The sequence below is a fragment of the Electrophorus electricus genome, unplaced genomic scaffold (assembly GCF_041902795.1).
Source record: "Electrophorus electricus isolate QZ-2024a unplaced genomic scaffold, ASM4190279v1 Scaffold60, whole genome shotgun sequence".
NCBI lineage: Eukaryota > Metazoa > Chordata > Actinopteri > Gymnotiformes > Gymnotidae > Electrophorus > Electrophorus electricus.
The window spans coordinates 19,504-38,160 of record NW_027658777.1 but is presented as its reverse complement, the minus strand read 5'-3'; the positions used below and the strand labels follow the sequence as shown (position 1 = coordinate 38,160).

The window sequence follows — 18,657 nt, the reverse complement described above, 5'->3', positions numbered from 1 at the left end:
GGATCAAGAACATTGGAAGACGTGAGTAGTTTTTTGGAGCAATAAAGATCAATACATAAAAACAGGCAAATGACCTGGTTATACCCAAATACATCAATAAACACATCAAACAAGGTAATGCTTAGGTATGAATTTTCTTGACTTCGTGACTTATTATGAAGCTTAACTTGTTATGAACTGACACGTGATAATGTTCACACATTTAGCTGCAATTCTTTGTTTAACTTCAGAGGGTTAAATGGAGCTTACTCAGATGATGGTGTTGACTGCTTCAAGGATTTTCACTAGAAGTTATATAACTGCAAGTTATATTACCGATGTCTAAGTGTATGCAGCGCAGAATTCTTTATTCGTAATGTAATACATGTCCTATTTAATTCTACAAGATAAACAGGTTGGAAAATATTTGTGTAAAATAGATTATGATTATTTTTGGAACATAAAGCCATGCAAACATTGTAAGTGGACATCAAGGAAAAATATAAAATAAAAGAATAGTATAGCATACAGTTACAGGGTATGCCTGTTTTCATTGATTACTAGGGAAGCTCTTTGTCTCCCTCTTGTGGCCATTGTTGTCTGAGCCAACAACCATATCAGCATAAGTGACATGAAGTTACAGAAATTAATTACAACTAAAACGTATTTTTATAAACACGATTTGACAGTGTGTTTTACATATTCTGGTTGAATATGACATTTATGTGTACAAGATTATAAAAAACACAATCATACATTTACCTGATACTTATATCCAAAGTGACTTACGAGTGAGTATAACTTGAGCAATTGAGGGTTAAGGGCCTTGCTCAGAGAACCAACAGTGGCAACTTGGCAGCAGTAGGGCTGGAACAGGTAAGCTTCTGACTACATGTCAAGTATCTTAACCACTGAGCTACCACTGATCACTGCTGGGGGTAACCATAAATGTTAGAATTTAAAATGTTGGATACTAAACTATTTAAAAAACATTTTGGAACATTTATTTATTTCATTTCCCCTAACCTTTGACAGCACGGCTAGTCCAGACCTCTGTATATGCATCTTCTTACCCCTTCTCTCTGCACACAAAAAATAAAACGCATTGAGAAGAGACTAATTGCACAAAGGATAAAAAATAAAATGACATATATAATGATAAAAGGAAAAGGTAAATAGATAACAGTAGATGTGTTAATATAAAATCAAAAGTCATCTAAACAGAACTCAATGCAATAAGTGTGTTTTGAGATGTTTTTGTTTTGCTGTTGGTTTGTTTTTTTTTTCTGTTTTTTTGCTTTCAAGTGCTAATGCCATTATGAGTTGCTAGACCATGAAGACATTTAAAGACATTTAAAGAATAATAAAATAATTAGATTTTGCTGTAAAAGACAGATGTCATGTTCACACTGCACAACTGCACTGCTTAATGTGAGCAGACATCTGGCAGACACGCTTATCTATAGCAACTTACAGTTTCAACTATATTACAGAGCTAAGTCCATATAGCGGTAGGAGTTTGATTCAGTTCAGTTCAGCTCACTCAGGCTTTCATTTCTGTTTTCTTGTCTTCAGGTTTTGTTTCATTGTCCCTAATAGGTCCAACTTGTGCTTGTCTACTCATGTCTCACTGTTCTCCTTTGCTTGATGTCACAACTTCATTGATACCTAAAGTGAATGTTGGAAATATCACATGTTCTTTGAGTAGGAATCAAACATCATTGCTCTAATACACTGGACTGATAGTGGACTCTGCCGAGGTACACCTACCCCTGATGTTGTGATGTTACTGAGCCTCATCCTGTCTCAGATGCCTTGGCTACTCCCATCATCCCCTGATGTCCCCTGTTGTAGCCCACACCACCTCCTCCCCAACCAGCTACTCTCTGTTGCCCTTAATGGACGTTCTCTTGCGACTTGGGTCTCGGACACATGCACACAAGTCTAGAACCTCCAGAAAGTTGGACTAAACATTAAATGCTTATTTCATTTTTTAATTTATGTCTCTCTTTAAACAGCCAGAGGAGGATGGGACCCCCTTTGAGTCTTGGTTCCTCTCGACGTTTCTTCCTCATGCTCTAGGGAGCTTTTCCTTGCCACTGTCACCCTTGGCTTGCTTACTGGGGGCTTGGACTTGGACATTTGAAAAGCTGCTTTGTAATAGCACCTGTTGTAAATAAAATAAAATAAAATAAAATACAATTTTAAAAAGTACTTTATAAATAAATTTTGAGTATTTGATTTTTATATGTAATCTTAAAATGTATAAGATAACTAAAATTTGTTTTTTAATCATTACATTTTTTCACTTAAAACAAAAATATAATTTGGATAGTCCCAATAATCTAGAAAAATCAAATCTCATCATTACAGTGCCAACAACACATCAACATCACCAGACTTCAAAGCACTTGTCTGAGAGGAAGATTTGTATGCCTGTAATTCTGTTGTTGAAGAGCCTATAAAATCAAAATAGGCTTTTAAATTTGAAATTTTAAACTCAAATAAATACAGCCTTATTTTAAATGCCTAAACACACACACACACACACACACACAGTTACCTCACAGTGTGAATATTGTTGTTGGTGGAGAAAGTATCATAGATCCTCTTTGCTGACACATCAGTGATGTCATTGTGACTGAGGTTGAAATTAGATGGATTATAATTACCACATTGTTCAGGATTCCCAAACACACCTCCCTCTACTAAATCACCGTGTAGTAGTACAAACACCTGTAGATTTATATATCAATGAATTAAAGTAATGAACGAATGAATTAATAAACGAATGATTGAATTAGCAAATGAATGAATAAGCAAAGCAATAAATAGTATATTTGTGTCAGTGGACCTGAGTCATTAATGGCCAGATAATTATGCATTTTGACATTTTAAACAAAATATCATTTCTTTCAGTTCTTGTACACATGACTTGTTATCTATCAGGCATGAAACTGTAAATCATAATGAGTCTGTTATGCCTTATTTCTCTTTTTAATGAGAACATGTGTTTCTACAAGCAGTCTGGATATTCTGTAGACCACAGAGATCCATCCTGCCAAGTACAGGCAGTGATCAGTGATCCAGGCAGCCAGTGAGAGAGGTCGTCATTTCCAAATAAAATCACCAAGAAAATCAAGCTTTTTGCTGTTTGCTTTTGAAAAATAAAGTCCTTGAAGGAACACAGGATATGACTGAATGAGCAAAGTTAAATTTATATAGAGCCTTTCAAGGAACATACAATGCTTTACAATGAACACGCACAGCTTCTATGTTCAGTCACCCTGCCGGATTTTGTGTTAAATTGTGAGAAAAAGAGTAAAATGTGTTATATCTATGTTAGTGCTCACTGTGCACTCAACAATCAAGACTCTCTACACATCCCTCCTCCCTCTTGTCCACTCACTCCAGGATGTGGGCTTTGTGCTGGTGTGCGAACAGCATCTGCAGGCAGTGGTTAGTGAGCTGACAGTGGCTAAGGTCCAGTTCTGACAGCCCTTCAGAATGTTCCAGAAACAGTGCCAGTGACCTACAGGCCTGCTGGTCCAGCCGGGTCTGACTGAGGATCACCATCTTACCCAGAGCCCGGGAGAGAGCCACAGCGCGTCTCACACACTCCACATCAGTCCCCACACAGAGAAGAGACAGGAACTGGAGCAGCATGGCTTTATTGCTGCTGAACACACTCAACATTCTCCAACATGTAGAGTCACAAAACACTAACACACTCACATAACTACTAACATTAATGCTATTTACACACATTTTGTTTCAAATGATAAAATTCTTTTCCCTTTTCCAGAATGCTTCCCTAGTTTGTGTGGTGTTGAGTCAGTGGCTTACTGAAGGGTGACTGTGTGTAAAATGGGGAAGAGTTGCCCTCACAGCCGTGTAGAGTGAGCTGTGTGTGTGTGTGTGTGAGAGCTCACTCTCTGGATGACCATGGAGACGACTCTGCAGTCCTCAGTGCTCAGAGTCAGTGTGTGTTTCTGTGTGTCTGCTGTGAGGTCCAGAGCAGAGCAGCAGGAGAAATCCAGTCTGTGCTGCAGAGCGAGGAGCAGATCTGTTGCTGCTGCCCCCTGCTGTAGTTCAGAGACACTGTAGCAGTGGAGCAGCCTCAGCAACAGCAGCCTGTCAACACGGAGAAAACAAAACACACACAGACAGTGGCAGGGCAGTTAATTTCAGGTTAATATAAATATTTCACCTAAATTTAATTTTATTCTGAAGTAAATATCCATGGATATTGCTGATTACCTGACAGGAGTCTCAATAAAACCTAAATGATGCTGGCACAAAATGACTTTTGAGGAAACTCATGAAAAACACATAAACGTACATAAACGTTTATATAACACTCCCTAAACAGACCAGTTCTGTGTTAAAATTCTGATTGTGAGAAAAGTTCAAGCCTGAGACGGGAGACGTGTTAGAGCAGTGGCTCAATGCTCTCCAGCTCCGCCTTTGGTATGGAGGTGAAAAGCAGGCTGAGAGAGACTGCTGTGCAGTGCTGGAGGGTGAAGCGCAGGGCAGCACAGTGGACAGAGTCCAGCTCTCTGCTGTTCAGGTTGATGCAGTTCTCTGCTGAATTCAACAAGCTGGACACACAGTGAGCAGAGCCAGTCTGATAGATCTCTCTGATGATGGACAGTACAAAGCTGGAGCTCAGCCTGGGGAGAAGACACACACACACACACAAAAACACAGACACACATTTCCAGGTCTCATGCTGTACAGTATAATTAAAGTGTTTGGACTGTTACTAACTGTGTGAACAATCTGAGCCACACAACACATGACTGTATTCTCTCACCTTCTGATCTGAAGTCTGGCCAGTACAGGCAGAAGGTCTCTGGGATTTTGTTACTTAATGTTGGGGATGTGTAGTGGTCCCATGAGCTGGTGGAAGCTCGTCTACTTTGCCGTAACGTCACCCTTTCGCCTTGCTGTCTGGATGCGTACTGTCTGTCAGACTAGCAATTCATCTACACTTCTCACAGATAAAACTGCCACTAATGACGAAGAATAAACATGCTGCATTCAGTGCTCTGAAACAGAACATAAGTCATGATGAAAAAGCAAAATGTTAACATTACTTATGTTTGTGGTAGTTCCTTAGATATAGTTTGTGATGATAAAATAGTTTTCCATGGAAGTTGCCAGTTTCCAGGTAGAAAGTAGTTAAATCCAACAAAACATTTGTTAAACAGATAGAGAGCAGTAAGAGCTAGTATGCTGAAACTACCTGTTTCAAAAACAGGAAGCTTCCTTATGAAGGAAAGAGGTTCTTATGAACCTCAGCATTTTGACAGCAAGTATTAACCATGGCTATAAAACCATGTGAATAATTCAGTTATGGGATTAATCCACAAAATAGAACATCAAATCTAATTATTTGGCCAGTACAGGGTTATGCAATATTCCTTCATCTCAGCAAAATGCAATAGCTTGACTTCCTTAACTGATTAATAATTAAAAAATATCTTTCTTGACTATAAGAATATAGCTTACCCATTAGAAAGATTAAACATCCAGTCAGCGTGTATCCTGGCATGTTAATGTAAAAGGCAGCTCCTACTGGATTTGGGGAAAGATTAGTAAAATATTTCAAGTATCTGCAAAGCAGAAAACTGCCTATTCAACAGGCATGAATGATCTGCTACCGAAGTAGTTGTGTTATTTGCATAGCCTAATTAATATCATTAGATCAAGTTCTATATTACCTATATTGTTATATTAAAATGTTGCTATTGCTTTTTTGCTTCACAATTGTTACACATAATTGCTGCACCTGATACAAGGATAGGAATTTCAATTTATTCATACTGGATATAAGAATCATTAATGGCTGCTGAGTGAAGCACTTTCATTGAAAATTCATCCACCAATTTTTTTTTTGTTTTTTTTTTTTTGGAACTAGAAACAGGGCACATCAACCAGGAATACATTCCAGGTCTGTTTTAGAACACTGGCTGTGATTCATTACATTTTGGCAATTGTGAAAAGAAACTGGATGATACTTCTAAAAGTAATTGTGTTTGCAGTTTATTTGCACAGTTACATGAACAACACTGGTAGCATAGTCAACAGGCTTGATGGTTTTCCAGTGCACGACACTGTGATACCAGGGCTGGCCCAAGCCTGTGTGGGGCCCTATGCAGAAATCTGAGCTGCCACTGACATAACATAGGTAAAAAACAAATAGAAATAAATACATGGTCTTTGGCACCCTCTTGGCGGCCTTAGCAGGCTCTCATTTTGCTTATACGGCGGGACAATTGTTCTGCTGTTATCCTAGCTATTGAGCAGTCCTACCTAGATTTAATGTACTTATGTACATTACCCTTAGTCCAGGTTTCTGGTGTTTATTTTAGATGGATTTTTGGTTGTATATATTATAATTAGGCTACTGTGGACAATTGTATACCGTATAGCTACAGCACCTGTACTTCACACACATGTAGTAATCGGAACTAGAAAGTTGCCAACCCTATTAAAATATTAGGTTTATAGTATAATATTTGAATTAAACAGACAAAGCATTAATCACAATCATTTGCATGATGATTAAATCTTGAACCAAAAATGTATCAGAGAGCTGTAGTGTTTTTTATAGACACACACCCAATAAAACTTTGCTTGACCATTTCTTGCCCTCTATATCATTCTCTGCAGTTTACTGAGAAAGACCTGACACTGGGTAATGCCATTGTCTATTCGAAGGCCAAAACAACAACAATCTTGGTTATCAAAGACTCACTCCACCCTGACCACAGCCTCTTCTTTTAGAAGCCATGAGAAAACCACCATCGCAGCTTGAGAGCACAAATCTAGCCTCTTAAGAGGTGTTTTGTTTCACAGGCAGATCGATATCTCAATGCGGTCCACATGAAAGCAATTTTCTTTCCCTGAGTGCAAATTGCACTTTTAATGCCTGATATTTCAGCCACTCATTTCTCTCACTACATGACAAAACTCTCGAAACTTTTCTCCAAAAGCACTGAATGTTATTCTAACCATTTATGGCCTTTCTCCAATCATGTACACAAAGTCCAGTATGATTCCAAATGTCATCAAAAGATATATCTGTTTGTAGCTGAACAACTTATACAATACGATCTTTCTTCTTTGTGTCAAATGAACTTAACAATTGAAACATCCAAAACTGGCTGTGTTTCTTGCCAACATACTGGTGTTTGGACATGTGGGATTACTTGCATGTCGCTTTCAATAACTCAGTTGGTAGAGTAGAAGTTAAAACTGTCATCCTTTGGCTGTCGGCTCAACTCCAACTCACACAAACTTTATGTTTTAATGCAGAATCTGTCGTTTTATATGAGCATAAAAAGAGGTTTTTCCCTGACCGGGAATCGAACCCGGGCCGCGGGGGTGAAAGCGCCGAATCCTAACCACTAGACAACCAGGGACAAAGCTGCTGAATTTACATGAGAAGACCATTTTTCAAAGTCTGCACTCCTACTATTCTGACAATGTTTGGATGCATACTGGACTTGGTATGCATGAGTGGAAAAAGGCCATAAAGCGAGTTATTCATCTTTCTCTTTGTTCTACAAAAAAATGAAGTTTGCAAGAGTCAGGGCTCTTTTTTACCATCTGGGAAAAGAGGGAACGCTGGTGTCACTAACACATGGAAAGAGCTGTTATATATTCCCCATTTGTCTCCTTAATGTTTCTGACAATTTAGCCACTCATTTCTCTCTCTACATGAAAACACTCTAGAAAATGTTCTCCAAAAAATACGGAATGTTATTCTAAGTACTCAGAAAATAGTCTTTTCCTCCCCCTTCTGACGCGTGAACTTATAGACGCCCTTGATTGCACGGTGTCTCTGTAATTGACAGGGGAGAGAGCGTATGCCACTCCCTCTCTCCCTAAGAGTACAGCCAATTATGCTCTTCTAGACTCTCGGCCACAAATGGCTGTGACACCATCAGTTTCAAAGTTAAACACAACTCCTATAGTACCAATAAAAGCTTCACACTCACCTCAGCTGGGACATGGCAGACACTGAAGGAAACTCCTCACTTCACTCTCTTCATCTGACCAGTCATTAAGCTCCACTGGTTTCTTCACTGTTTTGAGTTTCAGCACTTCTAGCACTTGTAATATTAGAATAGAATCCCTTTAGTTACTAAAGGTACACAGAAATGTACACCGGTACATAGAAACTTACTGTATGTAAGAGTGCAATAGTTCAAAGCTGTATTAGTGCAGATAAATACAACTACAGTGCCATTGCAGCTTTTAATGCTGTTTCAGTATCAGGGTCTTCAGGAAGGCTCCACCTGGCAACCCTGAAGTGCCTTGCTATGCTTAAAACTACACACACACACACACACACACACACAAACAAACAAACACAAACACTTAACAAGGTGAGTTCTGCTTATTTGTTAAGAAGGCTGATCGCCATTTAAAATTAGATTTCACAAACTATAATTGTTACACTGGTGAGTTTGAGGTAGAGATGCACTTTCATTAATACTGCTTACACTGTGTTTCTTTACAACACGCATGGACGTGTTGAAGCATCTCATATGCATAGAACACTAATACTCAGAGCATTGGAAGGTTGAAAACAGAAGCTATCTGGCTCACACAATGTTTTAAATGTGCCAAGGGAAATTCCAAGTGTGGCCATCCTTGAGTGGAGTGGAAGATAAATATGTTTTTTTTGTATTTCAAAGCGGCTGTAAGAGTATAACAGGCAGTTTAGAACATGTCAGTCCCTCCATGTAATTTGAGAGAAAATATCCTATGAAGATTGGACCAAGATTCCTGCAGAGTATTTTCAGCACATAGTGGAAACTATGCCAGAAAGAATTGCTGCAGTTCTGGAGGCCAAAGAAGGTCCAACATGCTATTAAATGGGTGTATTTAAGCCCACTGTGTCCTATAATAGGATGTTGCTGGAATGTATGTGGATGTTGTTGGAATGGCCGCAGAGTTGCGGCAGCAGTACAGGTAGTCTGTAATCCTTTCCCCCATGCGAGTGAGTTTGCCCTACTGCACGGGGTCGAGTTATGATGTGAATATTTAATGTTAATGTTTAGAGATAACAGAACAGCTTTCGGGGGGTTTGGGTGGGTTGCCTTATCCGCCCCTTTAACAGAGTAGTCACAATTGAAATTTCCCTTGTTCCATTGTTTACAAGACATTATACATGTGGTTTATTTATAGTGCACGGAGTAATATGCAGCAAGTCTGGTCTGTCTGCTTTGGAAGAGAAACATTTGGCCAAAAGAGCAAAACACAGCCGGGAGGATGATTGGTAAGAGCACATCATAATATGCACCTTAAAGCTGTGCTCTACAGCTAGGTCCTGTTCCATGACTGCATATATAAATTTACTACTGACATTGCCATTTATATCTGGCCATTTACAGTGCACTCTTGCTCAGTGCAGCACTTGAAGCTGATTTTCCATTATGTTCAAGAGATGTTTGACCCGGTCAGGGTGACACACTTTAGTGAGGGCAGCAGTATCCTAGAGGACACTACAGACAGTGACGGAGACATTTCAGAGCGCGAGGTGAGAGGTTGAGTTTTTTGTTACTCTCTACGACATACTTTTCATGCCAGGTACTATTGTCCAGTTCAGCCCAATTTAATTTACTGCCTTGTATTATCATATATAAATTGCTGAACATCTTATCACTCAGTTTCAAACATCCCCTCAGCTGTTTTAAGCCATTTCGGTTATTCAGTACTGCTAAATGGATGTGGTGGGAAAATGAGAGCACATCAAACACAGACAGCTTTATGCATTGAGTAGTAAAGAGTAAAAGTTTATTGAGTTCTGTCCCCTGTATAACAGAGTAAAAGCACTGACGCGCAGTACGGTCCCCCTCCCCTTATACAGAGAACAGAAGAAAGAGAAAAAAAAGAAAAACGACTCCTACAGAGTATCGGCTAATTCATGTTTTGGTTAGCCTGAGCGCTGAAGGCTTCTTCTATCTCTATGGTTAGAATGGTATGTGAGCAGCTGGTGTACCTGACTCACATGCTTATCTGCAGACTGTTATGCTGTGACTATAGAAACATAAAGCAAAGTAAAATAAAGCAAAGTAAATTTCCACAACATTTCCCCCCTTTATTTTATATCACACATTATCACACTTTTATTCAGCAAATAGCACTACGATGTCTTCATGTGGATCACCAGCACCGCCCATCTTGGGGAGCAGAATGTCTTCAAAGAGCTGGGGTTGGTCATTGGCATGGCCGCTGAGCGCTGGCATGGTGAACACACTAGAAAGACGTCTGACACGCAATGACAAAAAAGGAGGTAAACACAGAAGAAGAAGAAAAAGAAGAAGAATGAGTAGCAGAATGGGCAACGCTACAGCCGCTACTGGAACTGTAGGCTGCGGAGTGAAGGCAGATCACATAAGATTCATATAATCAGTAATATTAGCGCTGAGATCTGGAATGTAAAAACAGCAGGAAGTGTTAATCATTTTGCACACTCCTCCTTCCTTCATGGTTAGGAGATTTAGTACCATTCTATGTTGAAGCACTGCTGCCCTTATCACTTGTTGTTCTATCTTTAAGGCACCTATTGCTGCTAAGGTGTCATTAACTATTTGCAGTAACTGATAAGCTAAGCCATCTTTTGCAGGGCTGCTACTGTGCCACCGCCCAGGAAAAGGGACCAACCAATGGTTTCACCCGGAGTGGTCCATGGGTCCCTCAGAATTCTACCACAATAGTCTGTGCTGGTTATGTCTCTCCTCACCCTGCGTCCTTGGGCGCACTACAGCTGGATAACAACAACCAGTCCAGTTCTGTGGCAATTCACCATAGGCCACCGAACCACCGACCCACATTACATTCCAATACCCCTGCAGGGTTGTCATGGAGCAATTCCACAGGGAACTGCTATTGGAGTCACTGCAAGTGCCATTGCTGTGCACCTGCACATAATCGATGCATCTGGACCAGACTTCCGGCACCTGCTGCTTCATCTGCTATACAAATATCTCACCCTTACTAGCTGCCACATGCAGCATCATTTTCGGTGGTGCGGGGTTAGTGGGACTGGGACAGTTTGAGGTCTGGTTAATAACCTGGCACATAGAGATTGTCATATTCACTTCTCCTACATCTGCGTTTTTCAGAGGGATTACAGTCCTTGGAACACTGGTGTGCTGGCACACCAGGTACTCTTGCTCGATATGTTGGGCATGCACAATGGCTGACATACACGCTGTATTTTGTTGGCATTTAGCTGCTAATCATTCTGCTTCAGTGGCGTTGGGACCCTGAAATGGTAACAAGTCTTCTCATAAGTCATGGGATTCTTCATCCATATTAATATTCAGTCTATGTTCTGACTGTGTTAGCTGTGTCTGATTTTCTCTACCGTCTCTTGACGGTTCCGAGTGTCGAAAGGGTAGGCCTTGCCGTTAACACCCTACTCAACACAGTTCCGACCTAGTCTGTTTGGGTGCTGCTGCTTGGAGTTGGGGCTGGTGTCGGAGCCTTCTTACGGTGTGTGTGATGTACCCAGGTTCCTCGTCCTTCTATTTTGACAGCAGTGTGGGTTGTTAACAGGAGGTTCTAGTTGTCTCCACCTGGTGCCTTCAGTGGCGGGAGCCCCTGACTGAATTTCCCGTAATGTGGCCTGCGGGGTAGCAGCGGTTTCCTGTATTGCTTGCACAGCGGTTTTAGTTGCAGCTGCCTTTGCTACTCTATCTGCAAAATTATTCCCCTTGCTGATTTGGTCTTCTGTAGTCCTGTGAGCTGCACACTTAACAACTGCAATTGTCTTTGGCAGCAAAATGGCTTCTAGCAAGATGGTGATGTCTAATATATTTACCCGAGCTTGTCAGGAATTGCCTATGTTTCCATATGGCTCCAAAATCATTAACAGTTTTGTCTGCAGCTAGTTTGCATGCTTCCATCAGTGCTACTAGTTCAGCAGCCTGCGCTGAATAGGAGGATGGTAATACTTCTGTTTTAAATATTTCATGATCTGTTACTACCGCGTATGCTTCCCTATTGACCCCTGTGTCGTCCCTGCATGCTGACCCATCCACATAGAGGCATAGGTCTGGGTTACTTATGGCTTCTTCAAAGAGATCAACCCGCGGTATATATACTTCAGCTAAGACTGCTGTGCAGTCTTGTGGATCTCCATCCTCCTCCGTAGGAAGGAGTGTAGCTGGGTTCAGTGTTATACACCTTTTGACAGTTATATTAGGCATATCTAAGAGGGTGGTGTGGTATCTCAGCTACCACTGGGCTGATAAATGTGACACTCTTTGGTCCTGCAGTATTCGGTGTAATGCGTGTGGGACTAAAACAGTAAGAGGGGAGTATGCCACTATGGTTTAGGTAGCGAAATTATGGCTTGTGCTCGGTTTTGAGACAGCTTGTGTGTATTTCCCCCTTTAATGATATGCCCCAAGAACGTCACTTCCTCCTTACAATTCTGTAATTTTGCTCTACTAGGTCAGTTACATGTATGTTACATCTGAAATATTTCCATGAGCTTTTATGCAACATACTAAACAAAGGTTAGGAACAGGCTAAGTCAAATCAGGCTAACTCTCAGCAGGTCAAAAGTACGTTAACGTTTACACAAAGGACTTATATACGCAAACAATAACAACACAATGAAGGGCAGCCGTGAAACACAAGGGAGCATGGCCACACGGATGAACACACACACACACACACACACACAAGCAAACACACACGGGGAGACCTTTGGGGGGGGGGGGGGCATACCGTGACAAGAATATGTTCACACATGGTCGCTCGCTCGCTCTCTCTCTCTCTCTCTCCCTCCCCATCCTTTCAGCCTTTGGGTTTCAATAATACCCCCAGGGCAGACAGAGCCACTATTCAAGCAATGTAATATTCTGTAATATTCTACTCTGGCTCCTCCTACCTCTGCAATGACATCCTCAGCTTTTATTTCAGTGGGTGGCGTGTGATGTCATCATGCAGCCGCATCAATTAAGCGATTATGATGTAGTCAAAGAACAGATTTTTCAAATGAACAATTTCTGTGACCCATTTTTAGACTTCAGATCACAGATAACGGGTACACTAAATTTATTATGGGTCAGTGCGGTAGTTACAATTGCAATCCAAGACGCAAGGAACATGTTCCTACTGAGAAATATGAAAAGGAAAAGCACGGGATATTTGGTAAATATGGGAAAAAGAAAAACGAAAAAACACGAGCCCAGATCCCTGCCAGAATAGAGGATGACTTCTTGGATGAACTGTGTGTGTGTGTGTGTTTGTCTGAGAGAGAGAGATCTACGTAGAAGTGTTCTAAGTATCTATACAACGCTAATAAGACATTTTCTGTTACTTTTTAAACAGATACTAGAACAAAGAATTTAATCAAGAAGGACTTCTCTACTGAGAGAACTCAATCAGCCATAGTAAGTAAAGTAGAACCAAGACAAATGATTTAAAGCCATACTGTGGCAATGGACAAAAGCCACAAAAAATGGAAAAACAGCTATGGTGAACAGTGATGCTAATTGAATGCTTGTACTTAAGTACACTGAAATATCTCTGAATATAAATTACAAATGCATTTCAACAAATGTTCGAGAAATTAATTAAAAACACTAATGTAAATGTATTTAGAATATATTTAGGACACATACATTTAGCATATGCAATCTTTGTCAGTTACAGGAAAAAAAAATACTGTTGGTGGGTTTTTTGTTTGTTTGTTTTACATTCTCCTTACTATAGAATTAACAGTCGACTGTTCGGTGACTTTGCATGCTGAGTTGTAACACTGATTATTAGTATAATTGTGGCAAGAATCAAAATCAACACTAGCTAAAATGACTGAATGCATTGGAATTTATTATTCCAATAGTACAATTTGAATGGGTCTACGGTACCTTAGTGTGTCAGGTCCTGTTATTTCTGCTGAACATTTGATGTTTGGGGGCACATTTTTACATCATTAGGCCTGCAGGCTATGTGATTACGGCTATGCGATAAAAATTGTATTTGTTTCCTTTCCAGTCCAATACAAATTATAAATTACAAATGTATCAAAATGTAATTAAAGTCATATTTCAATTAAATGTATTTAAATACTGTTCAACAATATTTCTACTCATATGTACAGGTGGAACCTAAAGATATGAATGTCAGTGAGAGGGATAAATGCATTGAGGACCTGGAAGCCGTGTTTGCTAAAGTGAGAAAGTCTGCAGTGGAGCAGAGCAATCCTAACGCTTGTTTTCCATAAATTCTCACAATGCTATGAACTATGCATTTCAAGTAGATGTAATTAAATATTGCTTAACACTGTTTCTCTTCATAGTTGGAGGTGAAATTGAATTCTTTTATAAAGATGGAATATGGTTCCTGTCAACATGATATGGGCCAACTGATTGAGGAGATGGAATCCACAGTTGCTAGAGTGAGAAAGTCTGCAATGGAGCAGAGCAATCCTAACACTTGTTTTCCATAAATACTAACAATGCAATTAAATATGCATTTCAAGTAGATGTAATTAAATATTGCTCAACACGGTATTTGTGTCTGCAGGCGGCCAAACTGTTAGGATTAGAAGCCGTACTTGCTCGGGAGGATATGGCTGCATAACCTCTGATGACAGCAATAAAGAGCATTAAAAATACTCTGACATTTTTCAGTCTAATCCCTGCCTATGTTGTCTGCAACACAGTCAATTATACCATGGATAGTAATTATATCTTTTTTTTTTTTTGTCTCACAAACATTCTGAATGTAACATTTCCTACAACTTTAAAAATACAATCACCATACTTGGCACCCACACTATTTTTTCCCTTCATGTCCACTTACATCTATGTGACTTAACAATCACAATTCATTTTTAGACAACCAATTTCCAACCTCTATATATATATCGCTCGGAATTCAACAGACACCTGACTCAAGTATTTTTATTTTAATTTCCTCCATGTTGTTTATAATAGGCCTACAGTAAGAAATCCTTTTAAAGGTGATCGCCATTTCTACCACTGTATACTGTTGAAGCATACAAGTTTTTATTCAGTGAGAGATATGTCATTTATGGGGATTAGGTACAGCGTGTTTTGTTCAGGACATTCACGACGATATATGTTCTAAATGGGATTGTAAAATAACTAGCTAGCTAGCCATGTATTTAGACAGAACCTGAATTGTGTTACATGGGGATTTTTATCCTATGTTTTTAAGGCTGCATTATGTACAGCCTAGCATAAATAAATACGCAAGAATGCAGAGCACAAATAGTCCATAGTTTATTTTCCCTTCTATATAAGCCCGCAGGTTCATAGGTGACTAGCTTTTATAATGTCATGTGTAATTTGAGCATAATGGTGGAAACTTCAAAGAACAATATGGAAAAAAAGGAGGGTTGTTTACATAATTGCCCTTGAAAAAGTTTATAAGAATTAAACTCTTGTGTACCCCTCAGACATTCTCCAGAGGGTCCCTCAAAAGCATGTTTATATTTAAGTTGCAATAAAGGACAGGACCAGCTATTCTCTTCAACTAATTCTGATATCAAGTGGAAACAAGTTGTCAGGTTCTGGTCCGCACCCAACCAGGAACGCACACACAGACACGTACACACATATCCGCACAAATCACCTACCACGACCACTGCTCGGTTCACAATCACACACTTATCAACCATCACGATCACCTGCTTCTAATTAACTCTCTCCCTATTTAAACCCCTCATGTACCATCCTCCAGTGTTTCCCATTTAGCATACTGTGGACTAAAGCTGAGCCTGTCTTCATGAGCTTCCCCACATCTGTGTTTTTAAAACTTTTTGGCAGTGCTTTGTGTGACTAATATCCTGCCTTTTTATCCCTCACCCATGTCTTGCTCAGGTGTCAATATGTCACATAACTAAATTAGTGTTCTATTATTTTCTTAGTTTGTACAAGAAGTACAAATATGTAGCTATCTAACATTTATAATGTGTATTGTTTCTTATTTTGTTAACATTAAAATGTAAAACCAAGTGAAAACATTTAAATGTAAAAACAGGTTTGACACTGCTTTGGATCTAGTGAAAATACTAGAAGCTGTCAACACCATGACCTGAGCAGTCTGCATTTAACACATAGAGAGAGAGAGACAGAGACGATGTACGACAACAACCAAAGGTATTCAGATCTTAAGGGAATCCTTTCACTTAGTCTTCAATTATGCACTCCATAGATGTCATGAGGGACAGCCTCACAAGAAAGGAGGCCTGGTGCATGGCATGCAGTGGTGCCTATCATGCGAACACAGAGAGAGACAGAGACAAGGTAGCAGACAACAACCAAACGTGTTCAACTGCTGTCAGGTCTTTCTCAGTAAACTTCAGAGAATGAAGTACAGGGCAAGCACTTGAACATGCACATGTTCTTCCCTGGATACAGACACTTTGCCTCAAAGACAGTTGCCTCACAGGTTTGTTCCAAAATGACTTCCCTTGTCCCTTATTCCCTTATGCAACAGGAATTGAAAAGAAAGGTGTGAGCAAGTACACCCTCCACTGACAAGCTCCTGTTGTTTAAGTGTGAATGGATTCTGTGACTTGAACAAGTCTGCTCCTTCTCTCATCCAATATAGAAATTGCTCACCGAACTACAATGAGTGAACAAGGTCTAATGAACTTGCTGTGAGAATGATCTCAGTAATTAACTCAAAAAGGATAGGCTCAGAAGTGATTTTTTTTTTTTTTAAGTAGGAAGGATTTTGATATTTCAAGCTTGCCAGCAGAACTAGCTAGCCTAACCTGGGATGACAGCCAATGCACAGCATCACAGCTGGGGGAAACGGATGTGAAATGTCAGTTTAATCGGCAAGGCTCAAGGCAACAGGGTCCTGTCCCTTGACTTAGGTTGATCTAGAGGTATTTCAAGAAACTTATCAAGCGCACTTTAGTGGCAAAGAACAATATTTTCACTTGAACAGGGACCACAGATTAAAAGTCTGATGCTCTACTGACTGAGCTATTCAGGAGAGAAGCAATATCAGAAACATTACAAGTGCAATGTACATGTATGCAAAGAAAATTGAGTTCATGTGTATCGCATTAAGATGTCAATCTGCCTATGGAACATAACACCTCTTACGAGGCTCGATTTTTGCTCTCAAGCTGCGATGGTTTTGTCATGTTGTCTAAGAGAAGAGGCTTTGGTCGGTGGAGTGAGTCTTTGATAACTAAGATTGTAACTAAGATTGAAACTGCTCACCGCACTACATCGAGTACACAAGGTGTAATGAACTTGCTATGAGAATGATCTCAGTAAGTAACTCAAAAAGGATAGGCTCATCATGATGCATTAGCTAACAATCGGCACTCATACACAAGTGTGAATGTTCAACATTCATTCAAGCATCTCGAGGTCACAGTCTGTAGTGTGTACAAAAGGAATCTAAAGAAAAGGTTTGAGCAAGTGCATCCTCCACTGATAAGAGATATAACTTTAGACTCCAATTGTAACATTAGAAAAAAGATGTACATACAGTCCATTTGTTTAAAATGTTCTTTGATGTGAAGCTCATATTATTTTGCCCCCACTTACGCAGAACTTGATTGTTGGAAGAATACAACAGGGGAACTTTCAGTTGTACTTCACATCACTGACACTGTGTAGACTTTAACTAATGTACAGTTGTGTAGCTTTAGAGTTGTGTACAATTGGAGCAAGTGACCTAAGCAACATGTATTGCATACACAGTTTGCCTTAACAAACCTATCACTTCATCATGGTCAGAATATTTGTTATAGATACATGTAATGCTTCAGCATTGCTACTAGTTCTAATACACTCAAACTAGTGCACCAGAGTGGGTGATGGTAATGGTACTGTTAGAAGCAAACCTATATGACTGGGGTTGGGCTTCCACACACTGTCCCTTTCTCCCAATTCACAGAGCGGAAACGACTCGTTTTCAGCCTGTTTTTTTTTTTTTTTTACACAACCAATTTCCAACCTCTATAGATATCGCTTGGAATTCAACAGGCACCTGTTGCTACTGCACCTTTAAGACGGATGTAAGATAAATGAGCTCCTTTATGATTGACTGCCCTGTATTGTGCTTCATTCAAAAGGTACTCAGAGCTGAAATGCCTGAGAAAGGCAATTTAAGTGGGTGTGCTAAACCTCTATAGGCTGAATAGGCAGAGATAGGTCAATAAAGTGTTCTTGTGACATTAGAAATACAAATTTCAAAAGGGGCATTTTTGGCAGCTTAACTGACATAGTTAAGAATTTTAACATTTAAAATATATATATTAAAAGGAGAATGTTACTTATTTCACTCTGACTGTAAAACAGTGCATATTTTGTTAAATGGGATTTCCATCCCATGTTTTTAAGGCTGCCTTATGTATAAATAAATATGCAAGAATGCAGAGCATGAATAGGTCAGTCTTCCATTCTGTATCACACACCTACCCTTGATAACACCGTGGTAACTGGAAAAAAAAACAACCCTTTTTACTCAGTTGTCAGTACTTCCAATAGACTTCACGCTAATCTCATAGAAGTCCACCCCTTTCCGTGTCCTCCGGAAACAGCACTTCCGTTGTGTTGTGACAGGATTTGTTCCTGAAGTTGTATGCGTTTTCTAAATTTGCACCACATTTCTAAAGTGTGTTACCACTTTGATGAATATGCTTTG

The 18,657-nt window shown here is 39.7% G+C and overlaps 1 non-coding gene across 1 annotated transcript; it reads right to left on the bottom strand.

Moving 5' to 3' along the window:
- Positions 1–7,337: 7,337 nt before the first annotated feature.
- On the bottom strand, positions 7,338–7,409 carry trnae-uuc (transfer RNA glutamic acid (anticodon UUC)). The gene has a single exon. It is a non-coding gene; the product is annotated as a tRNA-Glu (tRNA).
- Positions 7,410–18,657: the final 11,248 nt, after the last annotated feature.